The 26,052-nt window shown below is 37.9% G+C and overlaps 1 protein-coding gene, 1 long non-coding RNA gene and 1 other non-coding gene across 4 annotated transcripts in view; all 3 read right to left on the bottom strand.

The window, feature by feature from the left end:
- The window catches only part of KCNQ3 (potassium voltage-gated channel subfamily Q member 3), a 465,976-nt gene that overhangs the window by 366,197 nt on the left and 73,727 nt on the right, over positions 1-26,052 (bottom strand). The window lies entirely within an intron of this gene.
- LOC103093553 (uncharacterized) lies at positions 2,134-26,009 on the bottom strand. 2 transcript variants are annotated; one of them, XR_008917499.1, is made up of 4 exons: positions 20,816-26,004; positions 15,658-15,719; positions 10,457-10,603; positions 6,312-8,222 (listed from the first exon to the last, which is right to left on the bottom strand). It is a non-coding gene; the product is annotated as an uncharacterized LOC103093553 (long non-coding RNA). The 2 variants fall into 2 exon arrangements; XR_008917498.1 differs by lacking the exons at positions 6,312-8,222; positions 10,457-10,603 and adding an exon at positions 2,134-5,012 and having other exon boundaries at positions 20,816-26,009.
- MIR7286 (microRNA mir-7286) lies at positions 3,790-3,848 on the bottom strand. Its single transcript, NR_127483.1, has one exon. It is a non-coding gene; the product is annotated as a microRNA mir-7286 (primary transcript).

Below are 26,052 nucleotides of genomic sequence, written 5' to 3'. Positions count from 1 at the left end.
GCATTTGGAAATTTTGCTTCTTTCACAGGAAACAGGCTTTTCAGCAAGCCAGTAAACAAGCCAGCTTAAGCATCCTTTCTTAATCTACCCATCTTGCAAAGCCCTTCTGCCCAGAGGAATGCTCTTCTTTCCAAATCCCACCTGCCCTCCTGCTCCACCTGCTATATATTTAATCTCACTTGAATCAATTCATTCTGTTTCCTCCTTCTTTTATAATTTTAGATATGAAACTGAGAATGATAGGATGCAAATACTCATAATTACAATGAACTGAAGATGCTCACTGCTGCTTTTTTATAACATTCTTAAAGGGATGTCCTATGACAACCACTCATGAAATACCATGACCTCAGTATATTGGCAATTTGACCCAATGTGCAATCGAAAACTGCAAGGTGGGGAGAATGGCTCACCTTATAGCAAGAGTAAGTAACAACACTTAGGTACTCTGGCCATTGAGCTGGCATGAAAATATGAGAAGTGAAACAAAGGAAGGCTCCAGCATGGAGGTGAGAGGATGTTCTATGGTAGACAAATGGGAAAAAATAAGAGACAATGAGCACATGATAATCTAAAAATGTGAAAGGAATATTCATTCCTATAAGTTTGCAGATTCAGTGACATGAAATAATTTACTTTAAACTTCCTGAGGTTCCATTTATGCATCTATAAAACGAGAGTTCCATTTGATGATCTCTAGAATCTCTTCTAGCCCTAAACCTATGATCCCAAGAATAATAATATCATATTACAATTGAATAGCATTGGAGAAACAGCACAGATTTGACAGTTTCACCACCACCAGCACCACTCTCTCTCTCTCTCTCTCTCTCTCTCTCTCTCTCTCTCTCTCTCTCTCTCTCTCTCACTCAATGAACTCCAGTGGTGTCCTATCACCTCTGGGATCAAATATAAAGTTTTCTGTTTGCCCTTTAAAGCCTCTCATAACCTATACTCCTTAGTTTTAGTACAATTACTCTCCACCATAAATTATTCAATTCAGTGACACTGTCTTCCTGGATATTCCATGAAGAAGACATCCCATCTCTTGGTTTCAGGTATTTTCTCTGGCTGCCCTCCATGCCTGGACTGCTCTCCTTCCTCCAGTCAGCCTATTTATTGGCTTTCTTGACTTCTTTCAAGTCTCAATTAAAATCCTATCTTCTACAGGAAGCCTTTCTCAAACTCTCTTAATCCTAGTGTCTTTACCTCTCTTGACTATTTCCTATTTATCCTGCATATAGCTTGTTTATACCTATTTATTTGCTTCTTGTCTCCTCCACTAAAATGTGAGCTCCTTGAAGGCAAGGATTGTCTTTTGCCTTTTTTAATTGTCCCCAGCACATAGCAGAATACCTGGCATATAGTAGACACTTAATAAATGTTTATTGATTGAAAAACTGATCTAGCACCTCAATTATATATGTGTGTATATTATATAGCTCTACATATATGTATGTTTATATATGTGTGTATATTTTGATTTTATGAGTAGATATTACATTAAAGAAAGCCATTACCATCTACTTCATAGATATACTCTCAGGACCCCTCCATAGTCAAAATCAGGGTAAGACAAACCAGAGCTTTAACCCCTCAGTGAAGCAGGATTGGGTCATGGGATTTTCTTTCTTCATCTGAGTCATCACTTCCAGTGTTCTGTTACTATGATGACCCCTCTCTCTGTATCCCCCTTTCCCTGTGGTTATGGCCATCCTATTCATTCTATAGTATAAGGATCAGAATCCTATGACTGGGCTATGGGAATACAGGATAGATTCTCTGATACTTATCCCTTCCCCCAAATGAATTTGCTCCAGGTAGATGAATTCTTAATTATATAGCTCTCTGAACTCGGGTCATTTGCTGGCAAACATACTCTGTAATGTAATGCCAGGTTCAGGGTATTATAGAACAATAATTCAACCATTCAATTCAGAAAGCATTTCCAGAGCACCAACCAGGGATAAGGCACTATGTTGGGCAATGCGCACTGAAACAGTAAAACATGACTTCTTAACTCAAGGTGCTTACAGTCCAATAGAGGGGGTATGATATGTAAAAATAAGTTTGAGACAAGCTTGAATTTAAATGGAAAAAACTGAAGTCAAAAGAAAGATCCAGACCAAGGTGTTCTAGGAAGATTGATAAAGAGAGATCTTTATTAATAAGTTGCCAAACATCTTTTAAGTAGCAGAGCCAGGAATCAAAAACCAAGTCCTCTGACTCCAAATCCATTGCTCTTTGCTTAATATTATGTTGCTACCCACACTCAAATCTTAGACAAAATCAAAGTGGGTCTGAATAGAAACCAAAATGGTGACCATAAGGAAAATCAGAACTGGTCCAGGAAGGGAGCTCAAGAATTCAGTATTATTTTGGTGTGGGTCTAATTTGATTATGCTCCAAAGTCATCGGTCAAAAGTCTTCTTTAGACTGTATCTGCTTGCTCAGTTTCAGAACCACTTTTGTGAATGAAAACAATGTGAATTCTGTGTGCTTGGCACTTTGTTAGCTCTGGTATTATATCACAGAGGGCTAAGTAATGGACCAGTTGGTTGATACATATGAATCAAGCCACTCAAGTTTGGACACGATTACTTAATCCATAAGAGCTCTGTACTGAAGCCAGGGAACTGAATTGGGCATTCCAAAATGCCAGTTCATTTTTCTCTGATCCATGGCCACAAACTATATCTTTATAATCATTGCTATCCATCTGAAAAATATATCCACAAGGGAATTCTGAGAAATGAAAAGAGATGGAAGAAGAAAAAGCAACTAAAAGCATATAACAATAACTCAAACTTTTATATAATACATCATTTTTTTGTTTTTACATAAAAGTATTTGCCTTACAATAAGCCTGAGAGGTGAGTTGTGCAAATATTATCATATCCACTTTACAAATGAGGAAATTGAGGCTCAATAATTATGTCCAGTGTCATAAGTAAATATTAAATCTCCTCTAACTTCAGTGTTCCAGATATTTCTGTACCATTATTTCCATATACCAAGAATAGCATGATTTTATTTACATAGTATCTCCTCACAGATCCAGAGGTTACTTTCTCAGCAACCTCAACTATTTAGAACATATCAAAGGGCTAGAATGGAAGCAAAGAAAAACAAAATCAAAATCTTTTGAGCAGTCAAATCAGATATATCAAAGTCCATGCTAGTAATCATTGAAGAAAACCATCCTTGGAATTCACTCATACCCTACTAAACTTTTTTTTTTTTAGACACAATTGATCTGACACAATGATCTGGTCTTCCAGTCAATAGTAATTGAGAACCAATCAGCACCTGTTGGGATGATACTAGAATTTGGTACATTGATAATAACAAGAAGGGACAGGTGACATATTCACTGTGAAGGAGGAAATAGGACAATCATAAAAGGCTAGGAAAAACTCACAAACCACAGTAGCCTGAGGTCATTCAATGTTAGGGCAAACAACTCAATACATAGCAAAAATTCAAGAGAATGCTCATCTTTGTTTTAAGGTACAATGCAACAGTAGATGTCCATAAGCATGACCCTTAAAACTCAAGGAAAACTTCAATTATGTTTAATTCAAATGCCTCATCTACTTGGGAAAGACTTCCATTCTCCACAATTAAAGAGAAGTTTTGGCATTAAGTTGTCCGCTTCACTTATACGGAAGACTCAGATTACGAAGTAGCAGTTCTTTTCTTGAAGATGACGCACAAACGAAGTGTCGCTGAATTAACATTACATAGGTGTGCTAGAAGAGCAAGATATGTAGACGTGGCCTCTTCCCTCCAGGAGCTTATAATCTAAAATAGGTTCCAAGAACTCCCCCAGTAGAATGTAAGCTCCTCGAGGGCAGGGACTGTTTCGCTTTTGTCTTCCATCATCTTGGTTCAGTGGATTTGAATCTTGCCTCTGCCACTTACTGCCTGTGTCACCTTGGACAAGTCATTTAACCTTTTTAGGTCACAGATTTCTCATCTGTAAAATGAGAGGTTTGGATTAGACAGCCTCTAAAGTTCTTTCCAATTATATGTCAATCTATGAGCCAATTCCTAGCACCTGGCACATAGTAGGGACTCAATAAATATATTTTTAACTGATTGAATTGAATGTCAGAAATCAGCAGAGTGTTTTGGGAAGGAAAAAAAAAGGTCCAAAAGAGTCAGGATATGTAGGTTCTATCCTGACCACTGATAGCTCTATGTGACATTCACTAAGCCACCTTACTGGCCTTCAGTTTCACCATATAGGACCTCAGCAATTGCTTCTTCCAGCATGGACATTCTGTGATTCAGTGTCCTCCCCATTCTGAGTGATCCATTCTCAGCATTATTGTTATTTTTTAATTCCCAGGTAAGGTTGAGAGGGAAAGTCTTCCCAAAGGGGAAAAAAAGTCTTGTGAAGGAGAGAGGAATGAAAGGGGAAAAAAAGTCATAGCCCATAGAATCCTAAGAAGATATAAAGTATGAAAAAAATAGAAGCAGCAAGATATTGGATCTCTGTGATAGAGTAGAAAAAGCATTGCCTCTGGAATCAGAGGACTTTTGGTTCACGTCTCACCTCTGACACTCACCACCTGTATGACCTTAGATTCCCTGAGCCTTTGTTTCCTCATTTGTAAAATGAAGGCTAGATGACCCCTGAGGCCCATTCCAGCTCTAGGCCTTTGAGTATGTGATCTTATCAATCACTGGGCTAGAGAAAGATAGAGTTAGTAGCAGAAAAAGCCATTTCCTCTCAAGTGAGAGAATAAATAAAAAGAATATTGAAAAATGTAAAATCATTATTAATTATTATAATACAGTCTTCAATACTTCATCACAATTCCACCTTTTACATGGAGTCCTCCCTGTCTACTCAGTGCATGCTCACCCACCACCCCCATCCTTTTCAAGTTAAAGAAAGCATTCATTGCCCATAGCATTCGACCTAAAGGAATATGATTTAGCTATATATCCTGACCCCAGAACTTACCAGTTGTGTGCATGTCATTGAGCCTCTGTTCCCTCATCTGAAAAAGGGAGATAATACTTGCATTACCTTTCTTACTGGGAGGAAAGAAGAAGGGGAGGGGGGAAGGGAGGAAAAAGAAAGGAAGGAAGGAAGGAAGGAAGGAAGGAAGGAAGGAAGGAAGGAAGGAAGGAAGGAAGGAAGGAAGGAAGGAAGGAAGGAAGGAAGGAAGGAAGGAAGGAAGGAAGGAAGGAAAACAAGCATTCATAAAGTGTCTATTTTGTGCTAAGTGATTTACAAATATAGCTTTATTTCACCCTCACAGCAACCCTGGGATGTAGATGCCAAGTACTTTGTAAACCTTAATGTGCTATAAAGATGTGATGATTATTTTTTATTATTCTTGATTTCATATATTCTGTTCTGTAAGAAGAACAGCCTCTGCCACCACTTAGTCCTAGAACCTTAGGCAAAACCCTTTTCTTGTTTGGACCTCAAGTTTCTCACCTATAAATGAGGCTAAACTAGGTTAGTACAGACCCCTTCTGGGTCCACATTGAAGTGTTTCTTGTTCAGCAGTCCCTCCTCTTATCCACAAGTTTAGTCACCCAACCACAAGCACTAGAGGTCCTACTCAGAAGTTCATTAGGTCTCTTGACTTGTCAGTTCTGCTTTTTAAGGGCTTTTGTGGGAGAGGTAGGAGGCTGTGGAGTATTAAGCAGAGGGGCAGGAGCAGGGTGAGCAAGAGACAGAGAGACATAGAGACAGTGAGAAACAGAGACAGAGAGGCAGAGCGAGAACACACACGCACACACACACACACACACAGAGTCAGCAGGTGTTCATTTATATTTGTAGTTTCAGCCCTCCAAGGTAGGTCTTGGAACACATTTCCTAGGCATACAAGGGCCTATTCTATTTTCCACAGTGTTTAACAGGAAACTGTGCAGAGCGAACTTGTAATATATGTCAATTAGTTCCTTATTGGTGCAATAACTCAACTTTATGTCTAATATCTTATGTCTTTATCCTAAGGATTCCCTTTCAAAAGTAGCATCTTCAACTTGGATTAACCTTCAAGAAGAGTACAATTAATACCCCATCTTGCATGTAGCTGCTTATTATTATCTTATCCTAAGGAACAAAGGAGCTAGATTATATATGACCTTTGTAAGCTTTAAATCAATATCCAATAATATCAAGTATTATATTTTATATATTTCATATATTTATATGTTTTATATATTTAAATATATATTTGTATATTAATATATTTTATATTATTAATAAATATTAATAATCACTTGAAGTAGAAATAAAACAAACTAAAAGAAATATTAGTTCAAACCTAATTATCTAACAAAAAGTAAGTCCACGTGTGTAGATTCTCCTGGCTGGCATCAAGCCCACTTTCCCAGCCATGATCAGGGAAGGAGAAAGGGGTGGGGCTACACAAAACCTATATCCTACCTATGTTAGCACATAACATGAGAAGGAACATGGGAAGCTGGGATTTAGAGTTTTCAGGAACATATCCTAATTACACACCTTTTAAGATGTTGAGCTCCAGCACCTGTAGAGCAGTGTTCCTGGTCAAACCCATCTTGTGTCTAGGCATACAATAATTAAGAACAGGTAGATCCTGTCAAAGCATATAGTCTTTCTTTAGCAATACACTTGCTTTCCAGGACACTTTTTCTCAGTTACATCAAATAGTAGTATATTCTTGTGTAAATAATTGACAAGGTACAATACAAGGGGACTTGCTTTTAAATGTTGGCTTTACCATTTACTATTCAGATGATACTTCATCTCTCTGGGTTTGTTTCTTCATTTTGAAAATAAAGGGGTTGGACTAGACAACCACTGAGAGCTATTCAAGCACCAAACATAGGGCCCAATAGAAACAACTTTGGGAACCGTCCTTCAAATAACAGCATTAGTGCTAATGATTTGGCCAAAATAATGATGTCATCTTTGAGACAGGAATCCCCAGATTAATAACTGCTGGAATTTACATATTTAGGGTATGAGAAAATGTGTATTGGGAACCTCATTTGATCTCCACAATACCTCTATGAAGTAGGCAGTGAAGTTATTATCACCATTTTACAGATTAGGAGACCAAGGTTCAGATGTTCCATCATATAGTGAAGCGTATTAGTAGTAAGACTTAGTTTTGAGCACTGGTCCCAACATTTCCTTGAAAGAGTTAAAGTGTCCATTTCTTTTGGCCAGCCCATATTAGGAATTTCATGTTCAATTTTGGGCTTGGCATTTTTGTAAAGGCATTGAAAAACTTGAGAGTTGGGAATCAGGGATGACAAAGAATCCCAGATTCATGTTATTTGAGGATTGGTTGAAGTAACTGCAGGTATTGAGCCTGAAAAAGAGAAAATAGTGGGGAGGACATGATGGCGATCTCAGAGTCTTTAAAGGATTACTCTATGCAAGGGTGGATATTTTCTGTCCTCCTTGGCCCTATGGGGGAACTAGAATCAGTGGGTAGAAGTCGTAAAGAGATAAATGTAGGCTTGATATGAAGAATATTATTTCTTAATAATTAGAGTATCCAAAAGTGATGGTGATTTCATCAGGTAGATTGTTGTCTCCTATTTGAGATATTTAAGCAAAGTGGAAGGCTACTTGTCAGGTATACTATAGATAAAATCCCTGTTGAGGTATGCATTATACTAAGTGGCTCCTTTTGTTGGTTTGTTTTTGTTTTGATTACTTTCTGTCTTAGAATGAATGCTATGTATCAATTCTAAGGTAGAAGAGCAGTAAGGGCTAAGCAAGTGGGATTAAGTGGCCTGTCCAGGGTCACACAGCTAGGAATTATCGGAGGTCAAATTTGAACCCAGATCCTCCTGACTCCAAGCCTGACTATCCACTGAGCTACCCAGTTGCCCCCTTAAGTGGCTTCTAAGATCATTTTCAATACTACAATTATGCTATTCTTACTAGTTGATGACCCTAATCATTACTTTACTTTTATTAGCTTCAATTGAAACAGATTATCTCTAAATCCTGGATCTTAAAATTGCATGAAATTGAACATAAAATACAACCCAATTAGGCTATGAACTACAGAGAAGCTCTTCAACCAGAAAGAAGAGAAAGAATAGCTATTTTCCATCCATGGAAGCCCAAGTTGTCATTTTCCTGGAGGGTTGGTGAACAAACCTTGCCTGAGGTATTGGAATGGCTCCGGTGATCACTTGGGCTCTAAGATTGGGAAAATCTTGGGTGAAGTATTAACTTTTTAGTTCTAAAGAGAACAAAAGAAATGTCATTAACTAGGATGAAAACTTCTTTCCATGTTTTATTTCTTTATATTCTCTTTCCTGCCTCACTGCAAACTATACCCATTACCTTGCTGTGGTAGCCATTGGTCCTGGAGAGTAAAATGGGGGAAGCCGGCATTGCCTATAACCATCTCTCCCCTCATCTTTCCCAATCTAGTGTTGACAAAGTTGCTCCCATTAAATAATAAAAGCCAAAAGTTTACCAGGAGGCTGAAGGATCAACATTAACTGAATGTTTCCATTGTTTTGATACTTAATGGCTCTGGATCTGTCAATGTGTGTCCTCAAAGTATACAAATCAAAGCTTATTCATGTATTTTCAACGAGTACAACTGTGAATAAGTCTTCCAATGGGTCTTCCATAGGAGTTCATTCAACATGCTAGGCACCTTCCTCTACTGTGTGTGCATGGTGTGTGTGTGTGTGTGTGTGTGTGTGTGTGTGTGTGTGTGTGTGTGTGTGTGTGTTTTTACCAGAGTATCTGTTTGATATCTCTATCAACTCTCTCACCATCTTAGTCCACCTCCCTTTTAGGTCATTCATCTCTTCTATGAGATCTCTTAAAATATGACTGAATTTAAATCATTGTTGGCAATGTGCTAGATTGTATCTAGACCCATCATACATCTTTCCATTACACTTTGGATCACCCACAAATTTGATATCAGCTAGCTCCCCATTTAGCGATGTAGCAATATGAATTCTATTCGTGAGGAATATGGTTATGTCTATAGCCTGGAAGCTTCACCATTGTGCTGGTAATGTCTGAAACTAGACAACAATTATCCATGCAGAGATGTAGCATTTCTTCCTATCGCTACCACCCCCAGCCCACCCTCCTGCCAATATTGGCATGGAGGCAAAATTCTAATCACTCCATTTTTGGCATGAAACTCAGTCTGTACTTCTCCTAGCATTTGACAAGGATGAAAGGACCAGCTGCTGGCTTGGCTTAGATACACTCTGTGAGCCTTGACCAAAGAAGTAGGCCGAGAGATGTCTGAAGATCCCATGCCATGGGCTGCCTAAATAGCCCTTGGCCAAGCACCTGATCTCCTTAGAGATATGCATAGGAATAATGAAGGGAATTGTCAGCAGCAAAAAAATTGGATTTCATCTTTTAAAAACACACAAAACAAACAACAATAATAAAAACTCCCAATGTGGCTTAGACAGGCAGGGTATAATTTGTGATGAGGAGTGGGAAAATGGTAAAATATATTGTAAAAATACTTTTTCATCCAGGCTTATGATTCCCAATTGATACAGGGAGTTTCTGACATGGGAACTTCCCATTTCAAATGTAAACCAGCAAAGAATCCAGAATTTGGAGAACTAGCATTGTCTAAAGCAATAAAAAGTTAAATGAGTTACTGTATCACCAAACTAGAGGTAGCATGATGAAGTTGATATAGCAGAATAGGGAATCAAAAGACTGAGATTCAAATCCTACGTAAGAGACTTTCTTCATAAATTTGGTCACTTCAATTTTCTGACTCTGTTTCCTGACTTTAAAAATAAGGGACAGGGTAGCTAGGAAGCAGCTAGGAAGGAAGGAAGGAAGGAAGGAAGGAAGGAAGGAAGGAAGGAAGGAAGGAAGGAAGGATGGGTGGAAAGGAAGGGAAGGGAAGGGAAGGGAAGAGAAGGGAAGGGAAGGATCAAAAGGTATTCAATTTGCAAAATGCTTAACAAACCTTACAAAAATATTTTGTTTAATTGTTTTTCAGTCATATCCAATTCTTTGTGATCCTTTTTGAGGTTTTCTTGGCAAAGATACTGAAGCAGTTTGCCATTTACTTCCCCAGCTCATTTTAAAGATGAGGAAGGTGAGGCAAACAAGGTTAAATGACTTGCCCAAGGTCACAGTTTCTAAGTAACTGATCCTGAATTTTAACTCAAGATAATGATTCTTTTTGACTCCAGGTTCAGTACTCTATTCACTGTTACACTTAGCTGCCCTTTTAAGACACACACAGGAGCAGGTAGGTAGCTCAATCGATAGAGCACTAGACCTGGAGTTGGGAGGACTTGAGTTCAAATCTGATCTCAGATACTTCCTTGCTATGCCTTGCTATGTGTCTCTGGACAAGTCACTTAACCCCAATTGCCTAGCTCTTGCCCCTCTTCTATCTTAGAATTGATGCTCATATAGAAGGTAAAGGTTTAAATAAATAAAGATACACATAAGCATACATACATGATCACACAGGAATAATATTAGGCTTGCTATAAAGAGAAAATGTTCCAACAGTGAGAGGTGTCTTCTTTAGAATGGAGTGAGTTGTCTCAGGAGTTCCAGGCTGTGAGGAGGCTCCCACACTGGACTTCTTCCAGCAAAGGTGTGCTAGATATGTTAGAGGACATTCTCTGTCAGTTGAGTTGGATTAGATGACCTCTGAGGTTTATTTATCTCTATTCTGAGATTCTGTGATTCTGTATTTGAGAGGTGGCATGGTAGCAGGGAATAGAGAATTGTATTTAAGTCAGGAAGACTGAGATTCAAATCCTCCTTACTGCATATTCTGGTTATGATACTAAACATCAGATTTAACTCCTCAGTGAGTGAAGCTACTCTCCAAAATTATAAGTTATAAACCAGTTACTGATCCCCATCTGTGGCAGGAATTTCTTGACACAGAGTTCACCACACCATTGTCATAAGAGATTCAGACTCTTTCTTCCTTCCCAGCCCCAACAAAAAAGGCAAGTATGAATGTATAAGAATAATAATTGTACTAGTTAACATTTATATAGCATCTGCTATGGACTAGACACCGTGCTAAGTACATTAAGAAAATTACCTAATCTCATCCTTACAATAACCTTGGGATGTAAATACTATTATTGTCCTTATTTTATAGCTGAAGAAACTGAGGTAAATGGGTTAAATGACTTATACAAGGTCAAACAGTATCTGAGGTCTTGTAAAATTTGAAATCACATCTTCCTGAATCCAGGTCTAGAACACCATCTACTTCACCTCTGCAATATTATAAAAATCACTGAAATCATTTGCAAAATCATCTCTGAGATGTCAGTTTCTTCTCCTAGAACAGTGAAGATTATGATCTTGATTTAGAAAGGTGTTAGGTATTATGGGAAATAGTGTGTTAATTATATATATATATATATATATATATTTATAAAAAATTAAAATAGAAAAAAATACTAGACTTAATTTTAAGGAAAATACCTAAGACCTCGTTCTTCCTGATAACTAAGCCCAGTACTTTGGGGCTTTACTTCTCAAGGCATCAGTTTGTTTATCTATAAAATGGCAATAACAAACCCTTATATTACAAGGTTTTCATGAGTATCCTATGAAACGATGTGCATGGAGGGCTTCATAATGTCAGTAAGGATGAAGGATAGTGATGAAAATAATAAACCACAACTATAATAATAAAAGCTCTAATTTAGCACTGGGCCTGGAGTCATAACAACCTGAATTCAAATATGGCCTCTGACACTTATTAATTGTGAGACTTTAACCAAGTCACTTAACCCCTCTTTGCCTCAGTTTATTAATCCTTAAAATGAAGATAGCACCTACCTCTAAAGATTGTTGTGAAGATCAAGTGAGATAATAATTGTTAAATATTTAGCACAGTGACTGGAATATAGCAAGTACTATATAAATTAACTAATTATTATAATATTTATTATATATTATTGTCATTGTATGGTTATTATATATATATAGTTATTATAATTTATAGTTATTATTGTGTAATATGTCTTAAGGTTTGCAAAGAACTTTACAAATATCTCATTCTATTCTAATAAAAACCCTGGAAGGTGGGGCAGCTAGATGGCTCAGTGGATAGAGAACTTAGCTTAGAGATGGGAGGTTCTAGGTTCTCAGATACTTTCTAGCTGGGTGACCATGGGCAAGTCACTTAATCCCAGTTCTCTAGTCCATACTACTCTTCTGCTCTGGAAACACTATTTAGTATTGAATCTAAAACAGAATAAAGGTTTAAAAATAAATTTTAAAACACTTTAAGCCTGGAAAATGAGTGCCATGATTATCCCCTTTTTCACTGAAGAAACTGGGGCAGACAGGTCATATGCCATTCCCAGGGATATACAGCATATCTGAGGCCAGATTTGAACTGGAGGCTTTCAGACTCTAGACCCAATGCTATATCCACTGCACCACCTACTCCACTATCAATTTTGTGATGGTTTCAGTGTATGGTTTCAGGTAAATCAAGCAACCTCTCCATGCCTCTAGGGAAATCCTGAGTACAAAGACACAGCTCCTTTAATTTCCTTGCTCCATGTAAACAATTTGGAAGAACCAAAACAAAACTATCTTAGCCATTAAAGTTAGGACAAACACTTTATAATGGATCATGGAGTACGGTCCTCAGCAGGCCACCAGCCAGGACTAAATAAGTCATTTGTCACCAAATTCCCTGACTCATTTCTAGCCGAGGTCCTTCATTTGGGGATATAGTAGGGAAAATTTCAGAGGCAATGGAGAAATCTCCATGCTTTGAACGAGTTCCTTTTGGTTCCACTGAGCCCCACAGAGATCAGCTGGCCCAGCAGAAACCCTTTTTCCCCAACTGCAAATGGAGATGTAACATAGCCAGCCTTTTGGATGTTTTGTTTTGTTTTGTTTTCTGCTGTTCAGGGCGGGATACAATCAGAATTTAGTGCCTACAGCTTCATCCCATTCCTACTCCCCAGGAGGCAGTCTGTTCCCAAACGCCATGTCTGACACATTGAAGCTGCTATGGATTCGGGTTCATTAATTAGCAGGTGGGCTGTTTGAGCAACGCCTTGGCATGGCAGACATGTCTGACTTCAGCACTCAAAAGGATGACTTATTTCCTGTAAACATGAACTTCGAAGACACTAAGATGAGAGTGAGTATAGATAGACTGCTTGCACTGATATCTAACTTTAAGAAATTATATACTAATCAATAGAATGTTTAAAAAACCCAACAACCTTCTAGAAGTATCTAACAATGGAATGCTTGGTAACTTTATTAGGATTAGGGTTTTTTTTATCACTGGAGGTATTTAAGAAAAAGTTGAATACCTGATTGCCAGAGATAACAGAAAAGTCATGGAATCACTGTTCTCAAAGTTGGGAGGGACCTGGAGGACAATAGTCCAGTCTCTGACTGAAGAGGAATACCTTCTACAATGTCCATAAGAAAATTTTGGTTTTCATCTTTTTTTTAAAACCCTTACTTAGCATCAATGCTGTGTATTGGTTCCAAGGCAGAAGAGCATTAAGAGCTAGGCAATGGGGGTGAAGTGAAGTGAAGCCCAGGGTCACACAGCTGGGAAGTGTCTGAGCCCAAATTTGAATTTAGGACCTCCCATATCTAGGCCTGGCTCTCAATCCATTGAGCCACCCAGCTGCCCCCAGGGTCTTCATCTTAAGAGTAGAAGTTTGAACTGGACAACTACTGGACCTCTAAGCTCCCAACTAAAACCCAGAGAGATCTATCCAAGGTCATATAGCTACTGAGTAAAAGGAATGTGAGCCAAACCCACATTTTCAAGATCCAAGTATAGTTCTCTTTCAAAACTTGGAGAGTTTGCTTCTGAAATCATTTCAAATTTTTGTTTGTTCACTTGTTCTCTTTAACCTCTACCAAAAGTCTGTGAATTAAAAGAGGAAGGTTATTGCTATCCTCATTTTCCAGAGAGAATAACAGATTCGGAGCTTTGGGATATGCAACCAGTCAGAACTTAGTTCAAATCCGGACTCAGATATTTACTAGCTATGTGACTCTAGGAACATCATTTAAATTAAACTTCTTTGCCTCAGTTTCCTCATTTTTAAGATGCAGATGATAATAGCACCTGCCTCACAGGGTTGTTGTGAAGGACACATTAGATAATATTTGTAAAACAATTAGCACATAATAGATACTTAATAAATTCATGTTTTCTTCCTTCCAAAAAAGTTTTAAGGCCTTAGTTCTAGCTTCCACTTCTTGTCATTTGATCACATTGTGTTAATAGGAATAAAGACAACTCAAATTTCATTTTTAGGTTTATCTGGAGCAGGATTTGAAGAGGGTAGGGGATAAGTCAGATAGAAAAGAAAGTGCTGTTTTTCACTTATACTATGGTCCCCAACACTGATTGAACACTCATCTCTCCACCATTTGAAACTTTAAGGAAGGAAATAAGTGAGAAGAGGAATGGATATGAAAGATGGTAGATCAGGAAAGTAAGAGAGACAGATGGATAGGAGGAGCACTTTGGGTTTACAGAGTCCAAAATCCCAACCCACTTTAATTTAGTTGGGGTTTAATTAGTTTTTTAAATTTGGTTTATCCAGAGGCATTTGTTTTTAAAGTCTTTAAAGGAGAATTGTGAAAATTATTGTTCAGAAAATCTATCATCGTTATGATAGTCCATTAAAGTTTACAAAGCATTCTAAACATATAGTATATTTACCAACTACTTGTCTACTTCATCATTTCTGTCAAATACTTTGTATCCTCAGTAAAAATATATTCAGGGAATAGACAGGTATTTGCAAATTATATCACACAGCAACCCATATCTTTAAAGTCATATAACTGAAGAATGCAGAGAATACCTTCTGTTTGTAGTTTGTTGATCAAAAGAAAACAGTTGGCTGGATGGGGCAAAACTCAGCCTTAAAAGGGTTTCCACTTTTTTATATGCTGTCTAAAAGTTGAAAGAATAGGCTACTGTACAAAACAATGGGATACCCCCTCAGCATGTGCTGGATAGATCCTTGTCTGAAATGCTATAGTATTCTTTTCAGGCATGAATTGGGTTAGATGACCATGAGGGTGCTTCCAACTCCTACTCTATGATTTCATGAAGATTCATTGAAAATGTAGTAGTCATTGGCATGACTGCCCAGTGGCCCTCTGACTATCCAGTGAAATTCAAAAGGAGAGAAATATTCATTAACCAACGGCAGTCATCAATAACAACTAGAATGTCTTGCTCAAGTTCTCATTGGAAGAGGGGTTTCCAAAAGATAGTGAGGTCCTTCAGATGTTCATTTCTGGATAACAATGTACTCCTTGTACCAGGACCAAGTACATCATAGGGTCTCCTTCATAGAGCCATACTTATTCAAAGGAACTAGATGAAATCAATACAGGAAAAACCAGATGTTTGAAAAATTATTCAGATTATGACATATGATTAAATGGCCAGTCCCCTGAATTAATACAATGGTCAGCAGAGATATAGGTATAGAGATAGAGAGGTGATAAGTTAGAGAAGAAGAGACACCCAGATATAGATACAGGATGGACATATTTGTGGATGAATGGTTAGTGCTAGAATGGAACAGGAGGGAGAGAGCAGAATAGGTTCCATCTGGGAAACTTCAAAATACTTTTAATCATAGCAATTGTTCCCCAGTGTAAGTACCTACCTTTTAAATGCCTGTCCTCCCAGTGATGCTCTGTAGGTGCAAAGCATGGAACATCACAGTCTCTGAGGAATAAAAGTTGCAGGTCATCCAAAAAACAATAAAGAGTTAAACAATGTGAACAAGTGAGCAGAAACCTATTTCCACTGTGAGAAGTTACCCAAGGCATCCCACCAAGGAAATGAATGATACATAAAAGAACTAGGCTAATTACATAGGGATCCATTCTAAAAGACTCCAGATATTCAGTACTACATAAAGAATATTTGTGTGTGCATATTGGAGGTCATGTGGAGAAAGATTCAATAAGATCAAGAGTTATTGAGTATCAACATATTTTAAGTATTTATTACCATTTCTCTACCCATTATCAAATGGAGTCATTCATTATAGGAACTTAAAGTAGAGGGCAGTCTTCAGTCTGTCCCTCATTAATTGTATGACCAACAGTTGTCACTATGCCACCTAGGCCTCAGTTTCCTCATGAATGAAAAATGGGGTTTGGAAAATTCTAGGTAAATGGTAGAGTAATATATAACTTAAGAGCTTAGCTCTCTTCCTAATACCTCAACAAATAAAGAGATCATTTCTCCCACTCAATATAATCAGCAATGACAGGAAAAAGAAAATTCAAAGAATCTACAATGAAAATAATATCCATATTAATAATAATGGTTAGTTTTTACATAATGCTTTTCAGTTTGCAAAGTGCCTTACAAATTTTATTTTCTTTATTCTGGGGAAGAGATGCTAGTAAAATACCCACTTTTGCAGATGAGGAAACTGAGGTGAATAAAGGATAAGTGATTTGCCCAGGGTCAGAGATACCTAACAAAGTATTTGAACTTAGATCTAAGGGAAAGGAAGGAAAGGAAAGAAAAGACAAAAAGAAGGCAAAGGAAGGCAGTGGAATAGGGAAGGGAAGGCAAAGGAAGGCAAGGGGTGTCAAAATGAGGAATGTCTAATAGTAGGGGGCAAAGTGATCTTGGTAGGCCTTTTTCCTTTATTTGGAGTTTCCTGCCTTGTAAAATCCACAGGCCTCTCCATCTGCCCTGGGAGTCAAAGTCCATCCCATTCCACCTTTACCAAAATTTTGGGGTCTAAAACTGATGTTGCCACCAAGGTCACAGAGGCACCATGGGAGACAAGTGTCAGGAGTGTGAGCAGTAGAAGAGGTGGTTCTGAGAACAAACATGTAACCTAATTATCACCAAATTGGACCCTTGTTCATAAGATTGATGGTTACCTGGCTCAGTCCCCTCAAGTTAAGTTCCATTAACATGAAACTTAAAAAGGAAAGGTAAAAGAAAGAAGGAAGCAATATTTATTATGTACCTACTATGTGCCAGTCACCATGCTAAACACTTTACAAATAATTCATTTGATCCTCACAGCATCCCTGGGAGGAAGATGTTGCTGGTATCCTCAGTTTACAGGTGAGGAAACAGATAAGTAATTTGTGAAGCATCATACAACTTAGTAAGTATCTGAGGCTAGATTCTGACTCCAAGTCTAGCACTTTATTCAGTGAACCACCTAGCTGCCTTTAGCTATTTTTAAATTTAAAAAAAATCACTTTTTCCTTAATGACTCACTCATAAATTTCAAATTCCTTAGCTTGATATTTGAGGCCCTCCATAATGAAGTATCACTCTACTATTCCAGTTTTACTTTTTATTAATGTCTGTGAACCCCTTATAGATCCAAAATAGATAATGATGTACTCTGTAAATGAGCCCTGTGCTTTTGTTTATGCTATTCCTTAATTCCTGAGATATTTTCCTTCTCCCTTTTAAAATGAAATATGTCTAAAGCACTTTACAAACCTTTGAGTCCTATGCAAAGACTAGCTTTTATAATAACCTCATCTGTTACACTATTACATCACTCTTTCCATCTCTCAAATTGAGCCCCATTCTTTAAAGTTCATCTCAGATGCCACCTCTTTCATGAAGCCTGACGGTCTTATGATTATTCTTTCCCTTCTTTGGACCAAATACAATATTTTGCTTTGTTTCTTATCTTTTATTTTTATCATCTTGTACCATAGTTATCTGCACATATGGTTACCTCCACCAAAGTCTTCTTTCAATGCCTTATTATCTCCTAGAGGTGACCCTGGGCTACATCACTGTAGTAGAAGCTCTGCTGATTTTTACCAAATTGGAAGGGATATGTTTGATGAGAGACTGTATTTCTGTTTTCTGTGTAATGGTTCAGAGAGGCCTGTCACCAGACATTCTGCAGCATAAAAGAATGAATGGCAAAACTCTTTAAACCACAGCAACTCTTCAAGGCCAAAGATGAATTACAGTCTGCACAAATGGAGGCAACACCCTCCCTAACAAAACATGGTTCCTTAAAGGACTGAAATAATCGAATAATTTTCACATACTCTATTAGAGGATAATATCCAAGAACAAAGGACTGTATCTTACCTAAATGTTCTCTTATCCCAAGTTGGAGTAGTGTTTGGCATAAAATGGATGGTTAATAAGTATTCTTGAATGATCATGTGTTCAACTAATCTGTTTAATGATCTAAAATTTACCTTTTTTATAGGCTAAAATTAACCTTTGTCATTCAGAGAACTATAATATATGAATAAAATTAGTCTAATTCTCAGTTTCCTTTTAAACTCTTATTAAACATTTCCTTCTCCCTCACCTCCAGAAATATGTTGATAAATATTTAACAACTGGTTATCCAAAGTGGGAAAGAAACACTTGAGTTGAATATACATTACTAATATTTTCTCCATCATTTTAAGCCCAGACAATAAACAAAACAAGAGACCAAGTCCTGATTTGTAGAATTTGCCAATTTCTAAAGTGCAAAGTAAAATGTAATAATTGACTCCAACACACCTCAGGATCATCCATCTTTAGCCTATCAATTGCCAAGTTGTGTCAGTTCTACACTCTCAATATTTCATACATCTGTTTCCTCTTCAGTCAGTCATACAGCCTCTCTTCAAGTTCAGGCCTTTATTATTCTCATGCAAACTATCCAAATGGTTTCTCAATCAGTCTCTTCAGGTCCAGTCTCTTTTTTCTCCAATCCATCCCCAATGTACCTGCCAAAGTAATTTCCTGAAATATAGATCTGTCAGTGTTATTTCCCTATTTTAAAAATTGTCAAGTCTTCTCTTTGCCTCTAAGATAAAATCCAAAATTCTCAGCTGGGCATTTAAACCTTCCACAATTCAAGCCACCAGCTACTCAATTTTAAATCACATCAATCACCTTCATATACTTTGTATTCCAGTCACACTGAGCTATTGGTTGTTGCCATTCCATTTCCCACCACTATGGGTTTATATAGGTAAGTTCTCATGTCTGGAATACACTCTCTCCTTTCTGCATGTAAGAATCCCTAGGTTCATCTACATGAGACCTTCCTTCATCTTCTAAAGCACTTCAGTCAGTAGTGTTCTGGAATTTATTTGGTATAACTTTCTATGCACTTTGCATGTATTAATCTGAACATATTTTAAAACATTCCTGCCCCCCTCACTAGAATGTATGCTTCCTGAGGGCAGTGGCTTTTTTTGGAGGGAGTGAGGGAGGGTCTTAAGATCCCCAGGGCTTAGCATGGTATCTATGGTATCTACCATCTTTAATATAGGTTTGTTAAATTGAAGTATCTGAATTATTAAAAATGAAAATCCATTTTGTAAAGTAATAGCCACCCTCTTGCTTTCTTTAGTAAATCTGGAATTACAAATCACATTAGCTTAAAGGAAGACATAACTACATTCTGTAAGTGCATATAACAGACTGAGTCAGTCAGCCCAATGTCATTAACCCACTGAGAAGATAAAGCCACAACACTGCAGTGAGTATAAATGCCTGTAAAGAGAACCTCCATTACAAAACCTGGCTATGTTCTCATATTATTACACATCCAGTCAAATCATGTTCCCCAAAGCAAGGGTTCTTAACCTTTTCTGTGTCATGAGCCCTATCCGGCAGGCTTAGTAAGACTTTTCAGAATGATATGTTCAAATGCATAATATAAAACGTATAGTATTACAAAGGAAACTGATTATATTGAAATAGTTAATCAAATAAATATTTGTAAACCGAAATTTCCAGCCCCCAGGTTAAGAACCCCTGAAACAGAGTAATCACAGAAACCACAAATATCAGAGGGCAAAGAGGTCCTAGAGATGATCAACCCCCTCATTAACAACACCTACCTCCCAGGGCTGTTCTGAGGATAAAATGAGATGATATCTGTAAAGCGCTTTGAAAATCTTAAAGGACACTATAAATGCTAGCAATTGTCGTTATTGATATCTTTATGATGAGTATAATTTTGCATACGAAAGGTAAGGTGTTGCAGAGGCGGCTAGGTGAGCTGCCCATGGTCACACAGTGAGCAGCTTGCTTGCTTGCCCCCTCCCCTAATAACCCATGAAGTCCCCCTGGCCTTACACCAGCATTAGAACAAAGTCTTCAGCTTCATCCAACCCGGCAGGTTTCAGCCTCTCCCAGAGCCTTGGCTCTTTGTTCCAGGGCATCTAAAGACAAGGAGGCCAGCCCGTTCAAAGACCAGGGACTAAATGGTTAACAAACAGTGGCTGCGCATTTCCAAGAGGGCCACAGGAATTAAAATGATCCCCACTCCAAACCCATCCCCCAACTTGGGCTAGCAAGCATCCGAAAATTCTCCAGCCTCTTTCTCCTTTTCCGACCTGACCAATCCCACCTGTCTTTTTTTTCCACCCTCCCCCCACCCCTCAACCCCCCGCAGGTAAACATCTCTTTTTTCCCCTTCCCTGGGCTTCCTCCTCCATCTCGGTGTCACGTAGTCTGTTGGAGCACACGTGATGGGGGAATCCCATCTGTTCACCCATTTCCACCCCCTTCCCTGACAAATGAATTCATCCGCCACCGGGTTTGCTAGATGAGACCATGAGCAGAAAAGGCAATTGATGAATTATGCATCCCCCAGAGCTGGGCCCAGATCTGCAAAGGCCATTAGACCAGAAGGCCCTCCGGAGGGGAGCGGGCGGGGACCTATCGCATGCGGGGGAATGCCATGCCGTCTGAGGGTGGGGGTGGGGGGTGAGCAAGACTAGGGGTGCCTGCCTGGGAAGGGACTCTTCCAAAGGAATCCCCCAACATGCAGGCCCCCTCCTCTTGCAACAGCTCACCTGGTCGGATTAAAAATTCTCAGTCCCACACAGGCATCGGTTCAAGTGTTTATGAGCCATGGCCTTGTCAAATCCAGCTGCTACGTCAGGCAGTTGCTTTCTCCGGCAGCAAAGCCCCTGCGCTAAATCGATATTTTTGGCTGGCTGCACAGTTACGCACAGCTAAGGAGCTGACATGAAAGCGACTAGGGGCAGAAGGGGAGGGGGAGGAGGTGCTATCCAACAAACAGCCCTGCCTGTTTAATTATTCCACTGAAGGAGAACTCTGCCAAAAGGTCCTTTCTAGATGGGCAAAAAAACAACAACAACAAATAAATAACATCTGCAGAGGACTGCATAGGTTTGGAAGGCATCACATCTCTCTTAACTCATCTGATATCCCCAGAAATCCTGGGAGGTAAAGAGTGCAAGTGTTATTTTCCCCATTTTATAGATGAGGAAACTGAGGTTCACAAAAATGAGAGTTGACTTACTTGCCTGAATAACCATGACTAGGGAATGACAGACCTTCTTGGCTCATCTCTACTTGAAATGGTTCTTTGTGTGAAGATGTACCTTTATTAGATCTCATTTCCTGACCTTTCTAAATTTCCATATGGTAACTTGGAGAAGTGGAAAGAATACTAGACAAAGGGTAGAAGAGATAACTGACACTTGCTAGCTTCATGACCATGGGCAAGACAAGACCTCATGGTCTTAAGTTTCCTCAGCTGTAAAATAGGTATACTAACTAGCCATTTTAGAGGAATTGTCTGGGGGTCTAAAAAGTTAATATGTATACATTAATCAATCTCTGAGCATTTAAGTTTAATTTAAGTGCCAAGAATTATGCCAGTTACAGAGTAGTAAAATGATTGTCCTGGGTAGTAACCAATAAAGGAAATATTCAAACCAATGCCTGCTGAGTCCAAATCCAAAGGGTTGTTTTTTTCCCCACTGCACCCCACCACCTCACTTTAGCTAATGCAGAAATTATTAGTACATAATGAGTCATATTGAAGGATTACAATTTGTTATCTTCATTTTATAAATGCAGAAACAAGACCACAATGGTAATGGGCACTACTTAAAGTGTTCACACAAGAGGAGACCAACCCATTTTGTGGTAGAAAAAAAGCATATTTTAGTGGAATAAAAGTTGAACCTGCCTTCAGATCCTACTTCTGATACTAGCTGTATCACCACAAAGAAGTCACTCTCAGTGTTAAATTCCTCATCCTTTCAATGGGAACAAGAAAGTTTGTAGTACTTATCTTAATGGATTCTTCTAAAAATAAAATAAAATAAAGTTCACACAGAGCTTTTGCAAACCTTAAAGTAATATATACCTGTGTATGTGTCTTTTCTTCTCAAATTAAATGAATTACTTTTGGTATCCTAATAGCTCGGCGCAGCTAGGTAGCACACTGGATAAAGCACCAGTCCTGGAGTCAGGAAGACTCATCTTCCTGAATCCAATTCTGGCCTCAAATACTTACTAGCTATGTGACCCTGGGCAAGTCACTTAACCCTGTTTTGCCTCAGTTTCCTCATCTATAAAATGAGCTGGAGAAGGAAATGCCAGTATCTTTGTCAAGAAAAAAACAAATGGGCTCATGAAGAATTGGACACGTCCAAAACAACTGGATAAAAATCCCAGGAACCTGGTTTAGGATGAAAGGACTCCTGTATTCACTCTATTATGATTAAAATTTAGTTTATCTGCTAAAGGTATTATATTTTATGAGGTTTATTAAAGATTAAGAAATAAAGAAAATACAAAATAAGAAAGCATGTGCAGCCTACATTTTGCCAGCTAGGTAGAGAGCCGCCTGTCCCTAGAAGCGGAAGTCAAGATAGAGCTCAAGTAGGCAGAGAGCCCCTTTAAGTAATAATTTGTGATCTTGCACTCTGGGAGATTAGAGAGAATTCTGGGAGCTAGCAAGGACTTCTGGGGATTGAAGTCTGGGGTTCAAATCTCCATTTTTACACTGCATATACTTTGATAAACAATGGGTCCCCAGATTTTTCTATAGAAGGGGAGAAAAACCCTTACTTTTACTCCAGAAATTGTATAGCACCATGGGAACCTGCCTGTTGGGTTTTGAGGATTTTCACAAAGGTCTGAAAACCCTTGTCTAACCTAACTGATACTGTTTTTATACCTACATTTGATTATAAGTGAGGAACAATTAATGGAAGAACATGGTTATTTTTCATAATTGTCATGGTTGGAATGACTCCTAGAATCAGGATCTCAGAGTTGGAAAAAACCTTTAAATTAATCTAGTCCAACATCCCTCTGAGCAAGGATCACATCTACAGTATAAATGACTAGTTCTCTAGCTTCTGTTTTCAAAACTCCAGAGGGGAATCCATTCCCTTCTAAGACAACCCATTCTATTTTGGGGATAGGAATAGTGAGTGAACCTGTAGGGGATCTAAGAAATTCCAAGAAGAGGATTCTGCCTCTACCAAGGAAGACTGGTGACTTGCCTGTGATGATTCAGCCAGTATATGTTCCTGACTGTGAGGTCAGACCTTGTTCTACTACACCACACTGTCTCTCACTTTTAGCTACTTTTGGATTTTTTTGTCAGGATTTTTTTCCTCATAGGGATCTTTTAGGGATATTTTCTTGACAAAAATAAATATCAAATATTTTATTGTCAGGATTTTTTTTTCTCATAGGGATCTGAAAAATGTCTCTTCATATACATTATGTACATTGCCTTCTTCCACTTCTGGGGGGTGAGGAAGTACAAGCCTAATATCTATTACACAAATGTCCTTAAAATATTTGAATATGAGTACTTCATCTACCCTCTTCTTCCTTGGGATAGAATTCATATCTGGAATGTGAATCTGGATGGGTATAGCCTATTTCAAAGAAATAGAAAAGGTTAAAAGAATCAAGTTGAGCTTTACTATATATTAAGAAGTTACACATATGTGAAGAAATTCAGAAACAGTTTGGAAGAAATGGTGGAAGGTCAAGATCAATGAAGGGACAAATAGAAAATATTTTGTCATCAGAGTATAATGTATGCTACTTGAAGGGAAAAAGGAAATAGATGAGGAGTCTGGGTAAGTATCATGAGCAGCATAGAAAAATGCTATAGTACTGATGAGAGATTTAAATTATCCAGACAATTATTGTAGCTCTTCTCCAAAGATAAAGTAGCTATTACATTCTTGATTCCCCTAAATAATAATGCTATCCTTCAAAATATAAAAAGGCTAATGAGAAGGATTTCTATTTTGGATCCCATTCTTCTTGTGAGTTATTGGTTATGGAGATGGGAGTGATAAGAACTGTAGGCAGAAGTGACCACTCTCTCCAAGCTATAACAGAAGAGAGGAAAGCTGGCAATAGTCTTATATGAACCTTAGATTTCAGGAAAAAAGACTTTAAAAGGCTATACAGGAATGATGGCTAAGATTCCATGGATCAAAATTCTATATGGTCAGTCAGCTTAGGATTGATGGGAAATTCTCAAGAATGAAATTCTTAGGACATGGAGGAAAACAATTCCAATGAGAAGGAAAAATGGGAATTGTCTAAAGAGACCAATGTAAGTGTTCACCAACTCATCAACCAACTTAAATCTTAAAAAGAAATGTACAGAAGATAGAAGCAAAGAATAACAAAAGAGTAATATATCCTAGATCAATACCATAAATATCACATGTGAATGCTAAAGTTTGGGGCAGCTATATGGTGAATGGGGCCTGGCATCAAGAAAATCCCAGTCAAATCCAGCCTCAAAAATTTTCCAGCTATATGACCCTGGGCAAGTCACTTAAACCCGTTTGCTTCAGATTCCTCATCTGGAAAATGAGCTGGAGAAGGAAATAGCAAACCATGCCAGTATCTTTGCCAAGAAAACCCCAAATGGGGTCATGAGTCAGACATGACTGAACAACAACAAGCTAAAGTTCAGAACTTGAGATGACACTGACACACACACACACACACACAAAACAACTAAAGACAAATAAAAAAGTAGGGCTTTGTAACTATATTGGGGAAAATAGAATGTTCAAAGAAGCAATAAGACTACTTCCTAGGGTGGATGGGACAGTAATAACTGACAACAAAGAGAAAAGAGGACCACTCAATTCTCATTTTGCTTATTTTATCTGCCAAGGGAAATGATGTTTACTCTGGAAATGACATAACAAAAATTGTTAACAGGGAAAAGATACCTCAGAAAAATAGAGACTAAGAAAGCAATGAGAGACCTTTGTTGAATTAAAATCACCTGGTCAAGATGAATCAAATCATTTGATCCTGAAAGAACTAGCAGATGTGATGGCACAGCCACTGTTCTTGATATTTGAAAGACTGGATAACAAGAGTAGTACTGCAAGACTAGAGAAGGACAAATGTTCTAATTGTCAAAAAAGAGTATTTAAATTTTGGCCTAGCGTCCTAGACTTCAATTCTTGAAGAAATTATAGAATGGCTCTTAATGAGAAATTGTTGGTCATCTCACACTATATACCAACATAAAGTCAAAATAGATACATGATTTAAATATAAAGGGTAATGTTGTAAGGAAATTATGAGAGAATGGAAAATTTTGTCAGATAAATGAATAAAGGAAGAAAACTTTATGACCAAACAAGATAGAAAGGATCACAAGAAGTTCATTGGATAATGTTGATTACATTAAATTAAAAAGATTTTGTACAAACAAAATTAAAGTATCCTTGATTAAAAGGAAATTAGAAAGGTGATTCTGTGGATTGATAGCCAGGCCAAGAGATAGGAAGTCCTGGGTTCTATTCTGGTCTCAGATACTTTCTAGATGTATAACCCTGGGCAAGTCACTTTGCTCTTATTGCCTAGCCCTTACTGCTCTTCTGCCTTGAAATCAATACTTAGTGTTGAGTCAAAGATGAAAGGTAAGGGTTTTTAATTTTTTTAAAGGAAAGCAGGAAACTGGGGAAAATTTTACAGATAATTTCTCCAATAAAAGTCTCATTTCTCAAAGATATAAGAAACTGAATCATGTTTATAAGAATGGGAGTCATTCCCCAATTGAAAAATTGTCAGAGGTTTTTGTCAAGAAGTTTTTGGAAGAAAAAAAATCAAATCTCTCAATAATAAAAAAATCATCTAAATCGCTGTTAATTAGAGAAATGCAAGTATAAATCACATACCATCTCACACATATCAAAATGGCTAATATGATAGAAAAGGAAAAGAACAAACACTGGAAGTGATGTGTAAAAACAGATACACTAATGTA

The sequence above is a fragment of the Monodelphis domestica genome, chromosome 3 (genome assembly GCF_027887165.1).
Source record: "Monodelphis domestica isolate mMonDom1 chromosome 3, mMonDom1.pri, whole genome shotgun sequence".
In the NCBI taxonomy this organism is placed as follows: domain Eukaryota; kingdom Metazoa; phylum Chordata; class Mammalia; order Didelphimorphia; family Didelphidae; genus Monodelphis; species Monodelphis domestica.
The sequence above is the reverse complement of the archived record's forward strand: the minus strand, read 5'-3'. Positions and strand labels throughout refer to the sequence as shown.